We start from the raw sequence: 20,670 nt of genomic DNA, 5'->3' as shown, positions 1-20,670 counted from the left end.
TAAATTATTGATATATTATTTATTTATTCTATATTAACTTTAAAAATATAAATATCTAATAAAAAAAATATCTTCCATTTAAATTCAAATAAAATATAAAAAAAATAAAAATAAATAAAAATAGAAATCTAACTTTTGTGTTTTAGATTTTTAGTTCAAATTTCAAAAAATTTACATTTTTATAAATTTATGAATGTAAAATGAAACATTAAACAATTTCTAAAAATTTATTAAAAGTTATTATTTAACTCTTTAGCACGTAAAAAATTATTACCAAAATTTTTTATGTTAAAAAAATTAATATAAATTATAGCTTTTAAAATGGTATAAAAATTAAAATTTGAATATTTTCAAAAATAACAGATAATTATATAATATATAATGATCAATTATATTTATATAATATGTAATTTAAAAATAATTAAAATACTATATCAATTAAATTATCGCTTAATTATAAAATTAAATATAGAACTTATTGCTTTGATGACGTTATTTTTAACTTAAACTTAAAAATTTTTTAGAATATAAAATTATCAAAGCATAAAAAACTTAAACTCACCAATTAGATTCGATCTAATTAATATGACATATATAGTAAATTAAATTTAATTAATTTAATTTATATTAGAAAAATAATTTATATAGATTTGTTTTACGACATACATGTAAATTAATTTATTTTAGAATATTAATATAATTTTAATCTTCAAATAATTTGATAGTATGTATTATTCAAAAATAATATTCTCAACCTTTTTTTCTTAAATAATTTTGATAATTAATTCATTTGTACATCTAAAAAAACTATAATTATTTAAAAATTTAATTTTAATATATTGTTTATATAAAATAATTATTAATTATACATGTAAATTCAATTATATTTCGTTAGGTAAATAAAAATAATTATTTTTCTATTAATTATATAAATAATATAAATAATTATTTAAAAAACAAAGATAATTCATCAGCGGTATAAATTCGTTTTACAATGTTCAATATATGAAAATTCAACGTTTTATTTAAACATTAATTTAAGTTCTATATATCTTTCAACACATATGGAAGTAGAATTATATTAGGGTCAGATCACAACCAATGATTATTGAAATAAACAAAAAAAACAAAAAAAAAGAAAATTAGAAAAAAACAAAAGAAGAAGAAGAAAAAATGGAAAAAAATAAAAATATTGAATATGATAGATTCTGCTGATCTGTTCATTTTAATAATAATAGGTGTAAAAGGATTTTTTTTATTTAAATACGTATAAAAAAATGATTTATTTTTTAAATGCGCATAGTTTAAAACCGTGTTTAAAATACGCAAACCTATTTTATTTTTGTCGACCACGAAATAGATTCTAACACCATTTCACATAAAGCGCCTACGAAATGAGTTTGCTGTGTGTCAGAGAGCAACTCAAGCCGTCTACCACAAAATGAAGCATATCACAAGGGACATTCACAAAATGACCAAGCCGTCTCTGGCACCAATTAATTGGTGGACATCAATTGAGCCAGCAACCAAATGCTCTTATATACTATGGTTCTATAATAAGCGAGTTTTTTTTGTTACCGAAATAAACTAAATAAAGAAAAACAAAATAAAGGAACTGCTTAAATAGAGGGATAGTCCCGTTTAAGACTATTCTTAAACTTCTCCCAAGGTAAAGGAAGCTCCACATGAAAAAGTTATAACTTCATCGCCATCTTTGCCATAATATCTGTCACCGTATTTGCATCTCTCATAATCAAACGAAAGTCAATACGCTAATTTCAATGCATGATATCTCTTATTTTGAGCATCAATGGATCAATAAACCCAAAACCATCCTGAGTAACAAGATTAAATGCTTCCATATAATCCGTCTCACAAATAACATCTCGTTGACCCACATCTCAAGCTAAGAGATATCCTCCCCAAATAGCAAACAATTATCCTTGAAGGATACTATTACTCTCAATCATTCCCAAACACCCCCTTTGCCAACTCTCATTACAATCTCTAATCACACAAACAAAATCAACACTATCACTCGAACCAAAATAACTAGCATCACAATTAATCTTAAAAGTACCAATGGATGGGGATTCCAAAAACCATTTAGAGTAGATGGAAGGGACATACGTTGTAATTCAAAAATATTCCTAAGCACCTTTTCTGAAGTTAATGCTAGACAAATCACTTTTTTCGGAGGCCAAGTTTCATGAGGATTAAAAATGTTATTATTCTTTACTCGTCATATCCACCAAAGTCCCGAAAAGAACTTGAACGGATACTCTCTGCTATGATACAAGAACCAGTTCTTCAAATCCAAAGGATGACAAGAAATATCCAACCTATGCCAGACAAGTTGAGCTTTTGGACAATCTCGAATACAATGTAAAACCGATTCTTGGCTAGAAAGACATCTTGGACACCTATCCAATGACGACATCCCTCTTCTAAAGCGAAAACTTGCCGTAGGAAGAGCCTCCTTAAGACACAACCAAGCCAAAAATTTGTGCTTTCCCGGAACAAGTTGACGCCAAAGTCAAAGCTAATTTTCCCATTCCTCCCAACCAAACAGTTGCTTACACAACCACAAATAACTATTGCGTGGGTCATAGACTTTGGCAGTAGACTCACACCAATACTAACCCACTTTCGGACCTGCTTGTTCATCTGGATTGTAAGAGAGGATTTTACCTTTCAGATTTTGAGATAAAGTAGAATAAAGAGTATCCAAATGCCACCTACCAACCGACCAAATATTCTGTATTCAGAGATTTGAATCAAAAATGTGAACATGATCTATCTCATTAGATAGTCGTCCTCCTATAATAAACGAGTTTAATTATTTTTAGAAGGCACTTCAATGTATAAAAGAGAAAAAAATTTATTTGTTGTTGTGGTAAGATAGCCTATGTGGATGCCTATTTTCTCACAAGGCTCAGGTTTTCAAGGAGAATATTATTTAATAAAGTTTGAAAATCTACTACCAAATATGCTTATAAATAGAAGCTTTTGTCTCTGAGAAAACACGAGCAATAAAGTAATAATATTTCTCTCTCTTTCTCCTTAAATTATAATATAAGTTCTTTCTCTTCCTGTAGTCTTAAGTTACAATAATAATATTAGTAAAGATATTAATCATTCTTATTATATTGCGATAGTAATTATAGTGGATATTAATATTATAGTCTTATTTATTTATTTATTTATTCTATAACACGTTATCAGCACGAGACTCTGATGAAATCTTAAACAATTATTTATCATGGATACTAGATGCTGAAATTCATCTTGATTCAATGGATTTTGGAGATAACATTAAGGCTAAAAATAATGCATCTCAGAAGGATAAAGCCAAAGCCATGATTTTTCTTCGTCGTCATCTTGACGAAGGATTGAAAAATGAATATCTCACATTAAAAGATCCTGCAGATCTTTGGAAAGACCTTAAAGAAAGGTATAATCATCAAAAAACGGTGATACTTCCTCAAGCCCGATATGAGTGGACGCATTTATGTCTACAAGATTTTAAATCTATAAATGAATATAATTCTACAATGTTTTGAATCACCTCACGAATAAAATTATGTGGGGAAAAAGATAACTGATCATGATATGTTGGAGAAAACTTTCTCAACCTTCCATGCCTCGAATGTGCTCCTGCAGCAGCAGTATCGAGAAAAAGGATTTAAAAAATATTCTAAGTTAATTTATTGCCATCTTGTTACTGAACGCAACAATAAATTAATTTTAAAAAATCATGAAGCGCGTCCAGCTGGCGTCGTCCCATTTTCTGAAGTAAATGCGGTAAATCATTACCCCAAAAGAGGTAAATAGAAAGGTTTTAATAACAAGAAAAATTATGGAAGGAAAAGGAATTATATTCAAAAAAGAGGATCTCATCAGAAGTAGGATAAAGAAAGAAATATTGGGTAGAATAAATCAATAGAGGATAAGTGTTTCCGTTGTGGTGGAAAGGGCCATTGGTCACGTACCTACCGTACCCCAAGGCACCTAGTCGATCTTTACCAAGCATCTTTGAAAAGGGATGACAAGGGAAAAGAATCAAATTTCATTTTAAATGATGCTGAAAATTCCACCACTCATTATGATGTATCTGATTTCTTTGAGAATCCTGAAGGAAATATTGATCATTTGATCAATGATGGAATAGTTTAATGTGTGAGATTGCTAAGTATTCATAAATAATGTAAAGAACTTATTGTTAAGATTTATTTTCTATGTATGTAAGTTTCAAATATGATGTATATAAATAATGAAATATTAATGTTTATGAATTTTGAAATCATTAAATATGTCATGTTTTAAAATAAAATTTTAGTATATGACATTATGTGCAGTATTTCTTAGAATAAAAAAATTTCGATCAAGTATTCAATTTAACTGTGCATACTACTCATTTTATTATTATTTGTCTTTGAAGAGAATAGGGATATGTAATGAAGATGTATCCTTGCGGATAGTGCAAGTTCGCACACTATTCTCAAAAGTGATATATATTTTACCCATCTTGTGCCAAAAGAAGAATGTGTTAATACTATTATTGGCTCAGGCAATGTGATTGAAGGCTCCGGAAGAGCTATAATTTTGTTTCCTGGAGGAACAAAATTCATAATAAATAATGCACTGTTGTCTACCAAGTCTCGAAAAAACTTATTGAGCTTTAAAGATATTCGCCGAAATGGATATCATATTGAGACTATGAATGAGGGAAGTCATGAGTACTTATGCATCACAACTCAAGATTCAAATAAAAAGGTTATATTAGAAAAGTTGCCCTCACTTTCATCTGGGTTATATTATACCAAGATTAGTGCAATTGAATCACATGTCATTGTAAACCAGAAGTTTACTAGCCCAAATGAATTCATAACTTGGCACGACCAATTGGGTCATCCGGGAACAACCATGATGAGGAGAATTATTGAAAACTCTCATGGACATTCACTAAAGAACCAGAAGATTCTTAAAACTAGTGAATTTTGCTGTGCTGCATATTCTCAGGAAAAGTTAATTTTAAGGCCGTCGCCAGTAAAGATTGGATTTGAGTCCCCTGAATTCCTAGAAAGGATTCAAGGTGATATATGTGGACCTATTCATCCACCATGTGGATCTTTTAGATATTTTATGATCCTAATGGGCGCATCTTCGAGATGGTCACATATGTGCTTATTATCTTCTCGCAACCTGGCGTTTGTGAGATTACTGGCTCAAATTATTCGATTAAAAGCACAATTTCCAGAAAATCCAATCAAAGCAATTCATCTTGATAATGCTGGTGAATTTACTTTCCAAGTTTTTTATGCTTATTGTATGGCTAATGGAATAAGTGTTGAACATCCAGTAGCTTATATTCACACACAAAATGAGTTAGTAGAATCACTTATTAAATGCCTCCAATTAATTGCTAGACCCTTGCTTATGAGAACAAATCTCCCAACCTCAGCCTGGGGGCATGCTATTTTGCATGCCGCAGCACTTATTCGTTTGAGGCCAACGAGTTACCATCAGTTCTCTCCTATGCAATTAGCTTTTGGCCAGTAGCCAAATGTTTTCCATTTAAGAATATTTGGGTGTACGATATATGTTCCCATTGCACCACCTAATCGCACTAAAATGGGACCCCAAAGAAAATTGGGGATATATGTTGGATATGATTCTCCCTCTATAGTGAGGTATCTTGAAATACAAACTGGAGATATATTTAAAGCCCGGTTTGCGGATTGTCATTTTGATGAATCAAAATTTCCAACATTAGGGGGAGAGAATAAGTTTCCTGAAAAGGAACTTAATTGGAATGCATCATCCTTGATGCATTTAGATCCTCGATCAGGGCAATGTGAACTAGAAGTTCCAAAGATTATACATTTGCAAAGAATAGCAAATGAATTGTCTGATGCATTTTCTGATACAAAGAGGATAACCATGTCGTATATACCAGCAAAAAATGTCCCAATTCGAATTAATGTCCCAGTTGGACAAATTGCCACCAAAGCAAATACACGCCAGAAGCGTGGCAGGCCTGTCGGTTCCAAAGATAAAAATCCTCGAAAGAGAAAGGAGGTAAAAACTATTACTGTTGAAAAAGACATAGTAGAGACACCTGCAGTTGTCCAAAATTTTGATATAATGTTAACTCCAGAAGACATTCAGGTACCTGAAAATCGTGAAAATGACGAGATCTCGATAAATTATGTCTTTACAAGAGAGAAATGGTACTGAAATAAGACAATTGTCAATGAAATATTTGCATATAATGTGGCATTAAATATCATGCATGAAAGTATGGATCTTGAGCCAAGATCAGTCAAAGAATGTCGACAAAGGAATGATTAGCCAAAATGGGAAGAAGCCATGAAGGTTGAGTTAGACTCACTTGCAAAACATGAAGTCTTTGGACCTGTAGTCCACACACCAGAAGATGTAAAACCTGTTGGATACCGATGGGTATTTGTGAGAAAACGAAATGAGAAAAATGAAGTTGTGCACTACAAAGCCCAACTTGTGGCACAAGGTTTTTCACAAAGGCACGGTATAGATTATGAAGAAACGTATTCTCCTGTCGTGGATGCGATAACATTGCGTTATTTGGTCAGTTTATCTGCATATCATAAACTGCATATGCATTTAATGGATGTGGTAATAGCCTATTTATATGGCTCATTAGATCGGGATATCTATATGAAAGTCCCTGAAGGACTAAAGATATCTAAACCATCCAATGAATATTCACAAGGGTTATACTCAGTCAAATTGCAAAGATCTTTATACGGTCTAAAGCAATCTGGACGAATATGGTATAATCGTCTTACTGAGTATCTGGCTAAAAATGGATTCAAGAATGATGATATCTGTCCATGTGTTTTCATAAAGAAAACTGCATTTGGATTCATTATAATTGTTGTGTACGTTGATGATTTAAATATCATTGAAACTCTTGAAGAGATTCCAACAATTATAAAAACTTTAAAAGAAGAGTTTGAGATGAAAGATCTTGGAAAGACTAAATTTTGTCTCGGCTTGCAGATCGAGCATACAAAAAATGGGATCTTTATTCATCAAGCGACATACACAGAAAAGATCTTGAAAAGATTTTATATGGATAAGTCGCATCCATTAAGTACCCCAATGATCGTAAGATCTTTGGATGTGAAAAATGATCAATTCCATCCTAAAGAAGAAAATAAAGATATCCTTGGTCCAGAAGTACCATATCTTAGTGCCATTGGAGCGCTAATGTATCTTGCTAATAATACACGACCCGATATTTCATTTGCTGTGAACTTACTAGCAAGGTATAGTTCCTCTCCAACAAGAAAATATTGGAGCGGAATCCAGCAAATCTTTCGATATCTTCATGGAACAGTTGATATGGGATTGCTTTATCCCTATGGATCCAAGTCACAACTAGTTGGCTATGCAGATGCTAGCTAGTTGTCTGATCCACATAAAGGGAGATCTCAAACAGGATACCTGTTCACATATGATGGAACAGCTATATCATGGAGGTCCACGAAACAGACGATAGCAGCAACCTCTTATAATCATGCTGAAATACTAGCAATACATGAAGCTAGTCGCAAGTGTTTTTGGCTCAGAAGTCTGATCCAATATATTCTATCATCATGTGGACTGATTAATCATAAAATAGCTCCAACTATCCTGTTTGAAGATAATACAGCATGCATTGCTCAACTTAAAGGCGAATACATCAAAGGTGATAGAACAAAGCATATATCTCCCAAATTCTTCTTCACTCATGATCTTCAAAATCAAGGAACAATTAATATCCAACAGATCCGCTCAAGTGACAATCTGGCAGATTTATTTACAAAGTCACTCCCAAAATTCTCCTTTGAAAGATTGGTACATGAGATTGGGATGCGCCGATTTCGAGACATCAACTGATGTCGACAAAAGGGGGAGATTGTACTCTTTTTTTTTGTCAGATTTTTTTCCATTGGGTTTTTCTTGACAAGGTTTTTTAATGAGGCAGTCTCCATCACAAAGGATATTGTACTCTTTTTCCTTCACTAAAGTTTTTTCTACTGGATTTTCCTTTAGTAAGGTTTTAACGAGGCATAATCCTAAATGGTCATCAAAGGGGGAGTGTTGTAATAAGATAGCTTAGGTGGATGCCCATTTTCCCACAAGGCTCAGGTTTTCAAAGAAAATATTATTTAATAAAGTTTAAAAATCTACTATCATATATGCTTATAAATAGAGGCTTTTATCTCTAAAAAAACACGAGCAATAAAGTAATAATATTTCTCTCTCTTTCCTTACATTATAATATAAGTTCTTTCTCTTTCTGAAGTCTTAAGTTACAATAATAATGTTAATAAATATATTAATTATTCTTATTATATTAAGATAGTAATTATAATGAATATTAATACTATAGTCTTCTTTATTTATTTATTTATTCTACAACATTTGTTAGTATTTTAGCCATTCATCAGTTAAAATTAAAGCAGTAATAACTAGTAAAGACAAATTTAATGCGACTGATGGTGTTGATCATAACTAGCAAAGACAAATTTGATGTCTTCTATTTTAGTGTTTGTTACTATAAAATAATATTTATATGCTTTATAATAAAATACATCAATAAATTTACAAAAAAAAGTTAAATTTAAATTGTAGTTAATTATTTATTATATAAATATTTTTAATCAAAATTATAATTAAAATTATTAAAAAAATAAAATTATTTAATATATTAGACCAACTCAATATTAATTTGATTTTTTATTTCTATTTTAAAATATAAAAAAATTAATTTTAAAAGAATTATGTTATTTATTATGATTTAATTTTTTTATTGTATTTTCATAAAGTTTGCACAAAATTCACTTATTATATTGACTAAATTTATTTATTTACGTAAAATTTGTTTATAGACTCAACAAACTTGTTTACGTTTTAAGACGATTTGAATTATATTAGTATATTTTTATGTTTTAATCAATTTAATTTTATTTAAATAATTAAAATTTTAAATTATAAAATTTATATTAATTTATAATTTTAAATTTAAATAGATATAATTTAAATTAATAACTTATAAAATTATATATATTCGTATTATTATAATCATATAATTAATTATATTTATTCGATTTAAAAAAATAACGATTGTTGCCTACAATTGCTTTGCCTTCTCTGTTTAAATCCTTACGAAGATACATCGGACACGAACAGGTTCTGATATGTTCAAGCCTTTTTATGTTTTATATATGTAAGAAATATAATTTCATTCAATCTTTTGTTAATATATGTAGCATTTTTTATTATTACTTTGTGTTTTTTTTTCTTCTTTACAACAACAACAAAAAATTTTCCCCAGAAAAAATGAGTTCGTTTCCACTTTCCAATATTCAAATATGAAATTACTGGTCAAAGGATCAAAATAAGAATCATATCAATCAACATCACGTTAGTCGTAAATTAATTCATTTTAACTTAATCAGTACTAACTACTAAACGGGAATATTATTATGTTGTTATAAAAAAATGTAATTATTCAAGGTAACAGGTTTCATTATTTTTATTGTCAAATATGCGATTATTTTGTTAAAAAATATATAAAATATGTATGAATATATAATTATATAATTATTAATTTAATAATTGATTTTTAAAATTTAATAAAGGTTTTTTTTAATAAAAAATCAATTATATAAACGCAAAATGAATAGACCAGATTCATAGAACAAGAATTTCACTTATTTAATCTGTCATATTTAAAATTTAAAATCGCTAGAGTCTATAGATAGGGTGCTTCTGTTCTTCACTCTGTCCAACTTTAATTGTCTTTGTGGCGGCTTACTTCAACACGAGTTGCACTACGTAGGGTGTTCAAATTCAAATCGATTTAAATTAAATCGTTCATCTAATTCAATTCAAATTGAAAACCGATTAAAATCGCATTAATTTTGATTTGATTGGATTTTATTTTTTATAAATCACTAGATTGGATCAAATTTCGGATCTATTTTTTATAACTGATCCAATCCAATCCAAACTGCTATAATATTATTATTTTATTATTATATTTACAATTATACTTATAACATGTTCAATTTGTTATATATTTTTCTATTATTCATGTATTATTATTATTTAATAAATATTTTATATTTAAAATATTATTTATTTATTTATTTTAACTAACCTATAATTTTATTTCTATTGTTATGTTATCGTTGACTTTTTAAGATATTGTTAAGACTTATTATGTCATTATTGGTTATTTAAAAGAGAAAATTCCACTCCCCTCCCCTGTGAGATGCTAAAATGACACTCTCCTCCCCTCTATTTTATAAATGTACATTTCCCTCCCTTCTAACTTTTAAAAAACCTTATTTTTAATCTATTTTAAACTTTTATGTTAACTAATGTTAACTTTATCCATTTTTTAAGAAAAAAAATTATTTTTTAAAAAAATATTCATTAGCAAAAATTTTATTTTTTATTATTAAATTTTGCTTAATAAAATATTCTTTAATAAATTATTTTTTATTGATTAAATTGTATTTTTAAAAAATTTAATAATTATGTTATTTTTTTAAATACCCTTTAGTAATTTTTTAATTATTAAATTATAATTTTACCAAAATTTTTGTTAACAATTTGTTTATATTTTACTATTAATTTTTCGATATCTATATATTATTTTAACATTAAATAAAAAATTTTAGTAAGATTATTTTTCAATATCAATAAATATTAATTGTTATACATATTACCAGTGGTAAGATTTTTTTATTTAATATTAAAATAATATATATTAATATAAAAAAATTAATAGTAAATATAAAAATAATTGTTAACAAAAATTTTAGTAAAATCACAATTTAATAATTAAAAAATTATTGAAAAATAGGTATCTTAGAAAAAAATAATTTAATTATTAATTTTTTTGAAAATATTTCGTTAAAAATACAATTTAATTAATAAAAGAATAATTTATTAAAGGATATTTTGGTAAGCAAAATTTAATGATAAAAAGTAAAATTTTTGTTAATGGATATTTTTTCAAAAAATAATTTTTATTTCATAAAAAATGGATAAAATTAACATTATTAACACAAAAAATTTAAAATAGATTAAAGAGGAGGTTTTTTAAAAGTTAGAAGGGACGAAAATGTACATTTATAAAATAGAGGGGAGGGGAGTGACATTTTAGCATCTCGCAGGAGAGGGGAGTGGCATTTTCTCTATTTAAAATGTGATGCTGAGACTTGTTATATGTATTTAATTTTTTTTATTTAAAAAACCGCAAATTCAAACTGCTTGTAATCGGATCAGATTTTCAAAAAAATTTCAATGAATGACTTTTTCCTTTAAAACCGAACCAAATTGCACCGCGAACACCCTAGCACGACGTAGGTTTCAAGTCTTTCAAATTTCTTACTCTTCTTCCTTTTTTTTATATATATTGGATTAATAATCATATTTTTTAAAATTATAAATTATTGAGGTATTAATTTTGAATACAAAACGTTTAAATTTAATTTAAGTGTAGAAATTGAATCCTTCAATTTTTGAGAAGTACAAAAATTAGCAGTCTAATTTTTAAAATATCAAAATCGAATTCTTCAAATTCTGAAATTGAACTCTTTGATTTCTATTAAAAAAAAAATAAGTTACACAAATCGAATTCTACTATTTTTATATCTTTTATAATTTTAAAAAATAACAAAAATTATAATATTAAAATATATTATTTATATAACTTTTATAAAAAAATTTATCATAAATTCATAACTTAATAGAGAAGACGAGAATCGTAGTGTTGAATTTGACATGTCATAAATACGTTTTACTTTTGATTTTAGAACACACAAAGTTAAATACAAAAATAATAATATTAAAGAGTAAATGTTTTTTTAGTTTTTAACTATTTATTCGAATGATAAAATAATTTTTTATAATTCAAAAATTCATATCCAATTTTCAACAAGTCATCCTTTAGAGAGATCACCTAAACTAATTATTTAAATAATTAAAGGACGATTAAATCAATTACTTAAATGATGAAAAGACTAATAATAAAATTTTATACTGTGACTTTTATAAGTAATTTCTATAATACCTAAGGCTATACTTTTTAAATGATACTGTAATTATGTATCATTTTTTTTATAAAAAGATAACATAAAGAAAAGCGTAACTTATTTATAGAATAGGCTAAACTTTTAAATGTAACTTAAAAAAAGTGTGGTTGAATAGGTATTTTTCTTATAGTATGTATCTTTTTCACAAATGATCAAAGACCGAAAAAATTATTTATAATAATATTAATGACTTACTTTTATATTTTTAATAATACATTAAAAAATAATTTAAATAATATATGTGCATATTAAGAATATTAATAGTAAAATATTTTAAATTTTTTAATAAATAAATCATAAATATTAAAAATAGAATTTTATACCCTTTTATATAATCTTCTCCAATAATATAAACACGTATTTTTAGAGTATATATTAGTTAAAATTTTTTAAAAATTCAAATTTATTATATTCTCTAGACTAAAATTTTTTAGGATATCTTTTATCTGAATCTATAAATAAAAATAATGTAAAAGTGAGATTAAATATATCTACTACTAACAATAGCAACAAAATTTATATCCTATCGTTACATTCTAACATGATGTATCATGTCTAAAATTGTTTATACATAAATTTTTTTATCATGTTTTTCTGTAACTCTAGTTAGATGCACTTGCTTTGTCCCAATTCGAAGATCTGGCTTAATTTTGAACGTTTTAATTTGATATGATTTTATTGGATTTAGAATTTGATAAAAATCTTAAAAATAGATCCAATTATTATTTTGAATTGGGTCCAGATTAAGGTGAATTTATCTTCACCGGATCTATATATATTTTAAAGAAACTAAAAAAGATATATATGTCTTAAATTAATTTAAATATTTATTATATTAATTATAATTTTATTATTTTATTTTTAGTCACATTTATTGAATTAAAAAATAGATAAAAAAAATATTAAATTAAAATTTATAGACAAATTTAAATTCAAATATAAATATCAACTTTTTTATAACAAGTTTTTTTTTATAAATAAGTGTATCATAAATAAGTTTCTTTATAAATTATTGTTAAAATTTTAAAAACTCGATTTTTACCCGATTTAGATTCGACATATTTGTGGTTCTAAAATATTTAGGTTCATCATATCTAAAATCTGGTTAAGATCTAAAAAATAAATTTAATGTATATTTAAAATCGAATCTAAATAAAGACAAATTCAATTTCACTTAATCTATAAACACCCTAACTGTCGTTACTTTTCTGTCTTTTTTTAAATTTATGTTTTTAATTAAATATTCTGTCGTCTTTTTAATAGCAGGTATTATTTTAACTATTTTTTTATATCATTATCCAAAACATCATTATAGCATTTTCATCTTGATCAGTATAAACTTATGCCAATACTTATCCTTTGCATATAGCATAACTTTCTTAATAGCAGTGTGATAAAATTTATTATTTTAAAGGTATTTTTGGTCATTTGTAAATCATACCAATTTTGCCAATTTGCCAAATCCGCTTGAATCATGATTTACATTTTTCGTCCCATAAAAAAAGAATGATTTACATTTTTTGTGACTTTTTTCATTTTCCTAAACACTCAAAATACTTGCACCGCTTTATTTGGGATAGCGGTTTTTTCAAATTTACATTTTTTTGTTAATATTTTGAATTAATCTCTGTACAAGTTTTTTTATTATACAAATTATATAAATTTTAAAAATTTTTAATCTCTAAAATACGTCTCTTATAACACGTATATTTTACGAGCCTCCTTAACAAATTTTCTAATCAATCAATGCGCGAATATATAATTTTCTCTTTTGAAAGGATTTCGTTTCCTTTTTTAAATTTTTTCTGCGTTTTCTTGCCTTCTCTCTTTGATCTCTTTCGTACATTTCTCTCTCTCTTCTCCTCGCTGTTTACGTAAGTTTCTCTCTCTGTTCTCTTTCTTCGTTTTTCTCATTTTTCATTGTTTCTGAAATCAAGCTTTGAAATCGTTTTGAAGATGATGAATGATTCAACTTCAGATTATCAGCTGAACTAGAGCAAAGTGGATTTTGAAATTGAATTCAATGAAATTCCTGAGGTGTGGTTTAATTCCAGTTAATAATTGAATCTGAATTTAAATCTATTTAATAGTTTATGATTGTGTAACTAAATAATGCGTGAACATTGTTTGTGAAATTTGCTGTTTATTGTTTCTTATTTGAATTAAATCTAATGTACTAGTTCTGATGAATTTTCTGCATTTTATATCAGGGGTGTAAATCAAGAATATTTGGGTGTATTTCAGAAAAGTTTAGTGTATTTACAGTTTATAACTTTTTATCTCACTGAGGGTGAATTGTCTTATTGTTTTAGTTGAATTATTTAAGTTTTTGTTTATTGATGATTCATGAATCTGATTTTTGTTATTTTTTATGATGTTTTTATAGTTGTATTTGCATTCTATAATTTATGCTTGTTTTAATATGGTGTATTTTGGTTGTATTTTGCAGCAAATATGTGGTGCTGATGGGCAGTTTATATCCAAGGTTGGGATGATCTTTAACACCCTTGAAGATGTTGTAAAATTCAACAAAAATTATGCGAAGGCTGCAGATTTTTCTACAAGAGTTTGGAGCAAAAATAAAAAGGGAAACGAAATTAAGAATCAATTGATTACATGTAGCATAGAGGAAAAATGGAAATTGAAAATATTTTCGACTGAGAAGACAAATACCTCAACTGGATTTGAAGTAGGGAAATCAAAAAATTTTTTATTGTTATGAATCTAATTAAGTGGTTGAGGTGTAGTTCAATTCAAAAGGAAAAAAATGTAGCATTAGAGGAAACATTTTTCTGTATTTGTAGCAAATCTGGGTATAACACGAAGATATTTGGGTGTAAGACGAAGATATTTGGGTGTATTTTTATTTTGATAAGTTCTGCATAACTTAAAACTCTTCCTCTTCCTCCTCCTCATCTTCTGCTTCTTTTTTTTCATCATCATCACTATCTTCTTCTTCTTTTTTCTTTTATTCATCTTTTTTTTTTGTTTTACATTTTCAAGTTTCTTCTTGTTTTACTCTCTTAACAAAAATAAAACTAAAAAATCAAACAAAGAAGAAGAAGAAACACATAATGCTGTCAAATTACTTGGAAGAGGATGAACTTACATTCATTTAACTAAAAAAAGAAAGAAATAAAAAAAGATGAAGAAAAAAATGCAGCATTAGAAAAAATATTTTTTTACAAAAATGCTATTTGTACACTAAAATCAGCCACGAAAACCAGCCACAAATGTATTTGTGTATAAATACATGTGTCCTTTAATTTATTTTCAATGTATATTTGTATTCCAATATGTATTTTATACTGGTAACTGACTTTGGTGGCTGATTTTAGTGTACATGTAGCATAACTCATTTCTATATTTGTAGTAAATTTTGGTGTAAAATAAAAATATTTGGGTGTAATACGAAGATATTTGAGTGTAAAACGAATATATTTGGTTCTTTATGTACTCTTTATGTAAAACAAATTTATTATCTTTGCGTACTCTTTATGTACTATTTATGGTTCTCAAATTACTGTTTCTTATAAAGGCATTGTTCAATTCTCACCATCCTTGGTTCTTCATGGTATTCTTTATTTACCTCATTTCAACTTTAATATTATCTCCGTCTCAAAAATTACTTTAATACTTATATGTGAACTCACTTTTTCATCTTCTTCTTGCATTCTATAGAGCAAAAATTTGGGGACGATTGATTTGGACAGAATGAGAGAGGGATTACATGTCTTTGAACCCAATTTCAGTAAAAATTCATCCACTACACATTCCATAAATTTTATCCAATCTCCACCCATTACACCTTCAAATATATGACATTTTTGTTTAGAACACATTTCTGGACAAAGACTTAATCATTTACATAAATATTATTCTTTTATCTCTATGCATCATGACGAGGATTGTGACATTTGTCATCTTTCTAAACGAAAGAAACTTTCATTTTCTCAAAGTATTAACAAAGCCAATGCAAGTTTTGATTTATTACATTTTGATATTTGGGGTCCGTATCGACAAAATTCTATTCATAATCATAAATATTTTTTTACTATTGTTGAAAATTTTAGCCGCTTTACATGGATTATTTTATTAAAATCAAAAGGAGAAGTGCAAAATCATATAAAAAATTTTATTACTTTAGTTGAAACACAATTCAACTATAAAGTCAAAACTATTCGTTTCGATAATGGACTAGAATTTATTTTACATGATCTTTATGCTTCAAGGGGCATTATTCATCAACGTAGTTGTGTTGAAACTCCTCAATAAAATAAAAGGGTAGAACGCAAACATCAACATATTTTGAATATAGCTCGTGCTCTTATGTTTCAATCTAATTTACCATCATCTTTTTGGTCTTATGCTGTTAAACATGCTGTTTATTTACTTAACAGAGTTCCATCATCCGCAATTAATTTTAAAACACCATTTGAGATTTTATTCAATCATCCACCAAATTATCATGACCTTAAAGTTTTTGGATGCTTATGTTTTGTTTCTACCCTAATGGCAAACAAATCAAAATTTGATCCAAGAGCCAAAAAGGCTATGTTTATGTTTTAGAAGATAAAAGAATTGAGATTTCTAGAAATGTGATTTTTTATGAAATGATCTTGCCTTTAGTCACAAAAAATGTCCAATTCCATACACTTAGCCCAACATTGCCAAACACGCCTTCTCAAAAACAAAATTCAGTTAGTCTTCCAGTTGAACCCTCACCTATATCCATTGACCCAACTCCATCTAATTCTTTATTTTCTCCAATAACCTCTCCTTCTTTCTCACTGTCGTTTCCTAACCAAGTTGAACCCATGACCATCTTTCAACACACACACACACACACTTCTATCCTTCCGCACTAGACACCAGTCCACCATCACCTCCTCACCCCCCGTCACCTTCTTCACCACCTGAGCAACCCCATCCTCGTCATTCCGACCGGTCTCACCGACCTCCAATATATATCTCTAATTACTTGTGCAATTCCTCTCTTACCTCTACAAATCAATCTCCCTCAAAGTGCAAGTATCCTTTATCTTCAGTCATATCTTTTTCTTCTCTTTCATCTTCACATAAATTTTTTTTTATCTCTACATTCTGACATTGAGTCAAAGTCTTTTAAGGACGTCAATCAACACTCTAATTGGCGTAGTGCTATGAAAGATGAGTCGGATGCTCTTGAGCTGAACAAAACTTTGCGCCTAGTTGATTGCCCTGCAGGCGTTAAGCCGGTTGGCCGTAAATGGGTCTATCGTATCAAATGCAAGCCTGATGGTTCAGTTGATCGATATAAAGCACGCCTTGTGGCTAAAGGATTCACTCAGACTGAAGGTGTTGATTTCTTGAAAACTTTCTCTCCTTTTGTCAAGCCTGCCACCATCAGATTAGTTTTGGCATTGGCCTCTATGAAACATTGGCCCATACATCAGTTGGATGTCAATAATGCTTTCTTACATGGGGTTCTTTTTAAAAATGTTTATATGACTCTGCCACCCGGATTTACATCTCCTCAACCGAATCAATGCTGCAAGCTACTAAAGTCACTGTATGGTTTACGACAATCTAGTCGTATGTGGTATGACAAACTTTCTCATTTTTTGCTATCTCATGGATATCAGCAGACTTTATCTGATTATACTCTATTTGTTGAATTCACTGGTGCTCAAATTTCTATCCTTTTAGTCTATGTTGACGACATTGTTCTCACTGGTAATTCTATTTCTAAACTTGCTGCCATTAAGTCTATTTTGTACTAACACTTCCGAATTAAAAAATTTGGGCACATTAAAATATTTTTTGGGTATTGAGGTTGCTCAATCAGCGAAGAAAATTTGCTTATCTCAGAGAAAATATTGTCTTGATCTTTTGGAAGATTCTGGTCTATTAGGTGCTAAACATGCCTCTATTCCAATGGATGGTACCACAAAACTATATCAAGACAAAAGTCCCTGCTATCTGACCCTTTTGTATATCGCCGTTTGGTTGGACGTGTTATCTATCTAACCACTACTCGACCGAACATCATGTATGACACTTTAAGTCAATTTATGGCATCGCCTACTGAATCTCATCTTCAAGCTGCTAAGCATGTGTTACGATATTTGAAAACTAGCCCCAACAAATGACTTTTTTTTCCTAAGAGAATCAGAAATTCATCTTCTCGACTTCAGTGACTCTGATTGGCCGGATGTCCTGACACTCGATAGTCTTTAACAGGTTATTGTTTCTTCTTAGGCAGTCCTTTAGTCTCTTGGAAGACCAAGAAACAAACTATCGTTGCCCGCTCATCCACTAAACCAGAATATCGTGCACTTGCTAACACAACTTGTGAACTTCAATAGATACTAAATGTATTACAATTTTTATGCATCTCTCCTATCCGCCCACCAGTTTTATATTGTGATAATCGGAGTGCTCTTCATATTGCTGCTAACCCGATTTTTAGAGGTTGATTGTCACTTGATTCGACAAAAAGTTCAAGTTGGAGTGATGAAACTTCTCCACATTCCCTCTTTTGGGCAGCTAGCTGACATCTTCACCAAATCTTTGTCTTCTCAACCCTTCCATTTTAATCTGAATAAGCTTGGTGTTCTTGACATCTTTCATCCGGGAGCGTATTAAACCACTCTTCCACCTTAACGTATGACAAGAATAAAGAAGTCTCATGGCTTACAAATTCAGCCCACAAAATATACAAATTCAGTTATAATTTTTGTCTTTATTATTATCTTATATTTATCTTATCTTTATTTATCTTTATCTTATCTTTATTTGCTTTTATCTTTCATAGGCCAATGTTCTATATATATTTAATTTTACCTTCATAATTTATAATTTCAATCCATCAACAATCAATAAAGTTTCTTCATTCTTTTTTTTCTTTCCTTATTCTTTCACAATTTTATTATTTTTTGTAAGTATAATACCCACACTTCAATTGGCCTTAGGATCACTCACTCATATAAATGACACTATCATATTTTTCATCTCTCAACTTCACCAATACTCATATGAAATAATAGAACAAAGAAGGATTTCACATAATCATATCTTTTTTCATTTCATGGAACATACAAAATACATAAGGCATATGTGCCTTTATATAGGCAAAATTTCCTACTAAAATAATAATTTATGAATTACAACTCAATTTTGTAATGACTACTATTTTATGAGTTGGCTTTATGAATCTTCTTTCAACTTGTATTCATGTAGTTTCCATAATCTTTTAATTTGCTTGGCTTCCAATTTCAATTCAATTTGATTTTGAATTTCTTCAATGTTGTAGAATATTGTAGATGTACTACTCTCTTGAATGTTCTTCAAAAATCTTCAAACTTCCAATATCTTCTAGTAAATAGATGATTATTGTTTTCAACTCAAACTTTTCTTTTTCAATTCTTTAACCATGTTTCATGAAGATTTTAGTCCATACAAGTTGATTTAAAATTTTTAATCAATATTTTTGCATACTCTTTATATACTCTTTCCGTTTTATTACAAAAATACTATAATTTTTAAAAAAATATTTTTTAAAAATTAACTTGTATAAACTGTTTTTAAATGATAAAAATTTTACCCAACTAAATTTCTATCAATGCAATAAAAATATATTCATAATTAAATTAAAAACTACTTTATTTCTCAAATAATAATTGCTATATTGACAAACGCAAAAAAAGATTAACGTATATAAAAGAAAGGTTATATTTAGATATATGAATTTTATAGAATTTTATTAATGTAAAAGCTATCTGTCCGAAACTCTTGTATCTTTATAATAATACACAAAATTAATATCATTGTTAAATTTTGATGGTATATTAGTTATTTCGTTGCCTAGCTTTGCCTTCTTTATTTAAATTGTTACCAAGATACATCGGACGCGAACAGGTTCTGATATGTTCAAGCTTTTTATGTTTTATCTATGTAAGAAGATATAATTTCATTCAATCTTTTGTTAATATTGTAGCATGTTTTATTATTACTTTGTTTTTTTTTTCTTCTTTACAACAACAATAATAATTAAAAAACAAGTTGAAAACCGCAAATGAATAACGTAGAACTAGAGGAGAAGAAGGGAGGGAATTAAAATAAAATTACGTGAATATGTTAAGCGTTTTTTTTTTTTTGGCTAAGATAGGTAGTTTTATTAAAACGATGAAAGGTCCAAATTTGGACAACAGGAAAAAGGAATTGGAATAGTTCCACCAGCGTTTAACTAAGAATAAGACTATTACAATTTAGGAAAAAGGCATTTGGAAAGATAAGGTTGTCTTCTTTCTCTCCGTTATTATTGTTTGTGCTAGCTCCACACTAAGAGATGGTAATCGTCGAACTCCTTCGAATACCAATTCATTTCTTGCTTTCCAAAGTTGCTAGAGTAGATTGGCCACCAGTTCAAGCTTCTTGTTGGACTCTGCGTTGCTCTTCACCTTCTCCATGGTGCTGACCCACCATCGCCAGCTCTTCTTCAACTCTTCTGGAACTTGAACTTGGGCTTTCTACCAGGCTTTCAGGGAAT

This window comes from Arachis duranensis, unplaced genomic scaffold (genome assembly GCF_000817695.3).
Source record: "Arachis duranensis cultivar V14167 unplaced genomic scaffold, aradu.V14167.gnm2.J7QH unplaced_Scaffold_165934, whole genome shotgun sequence".
Taxonomy (NCBI): Eukaryota; Viridiplantae; Streptophyta; class Magnoliopsida; order Fabales; family Fabaceae; genus Arachis; species Arachis duranensis.
The sequence above is the reverse complement of the archived record's forward strand: the minus strand, read 5'-3'. Positions refer to the sequence as shown.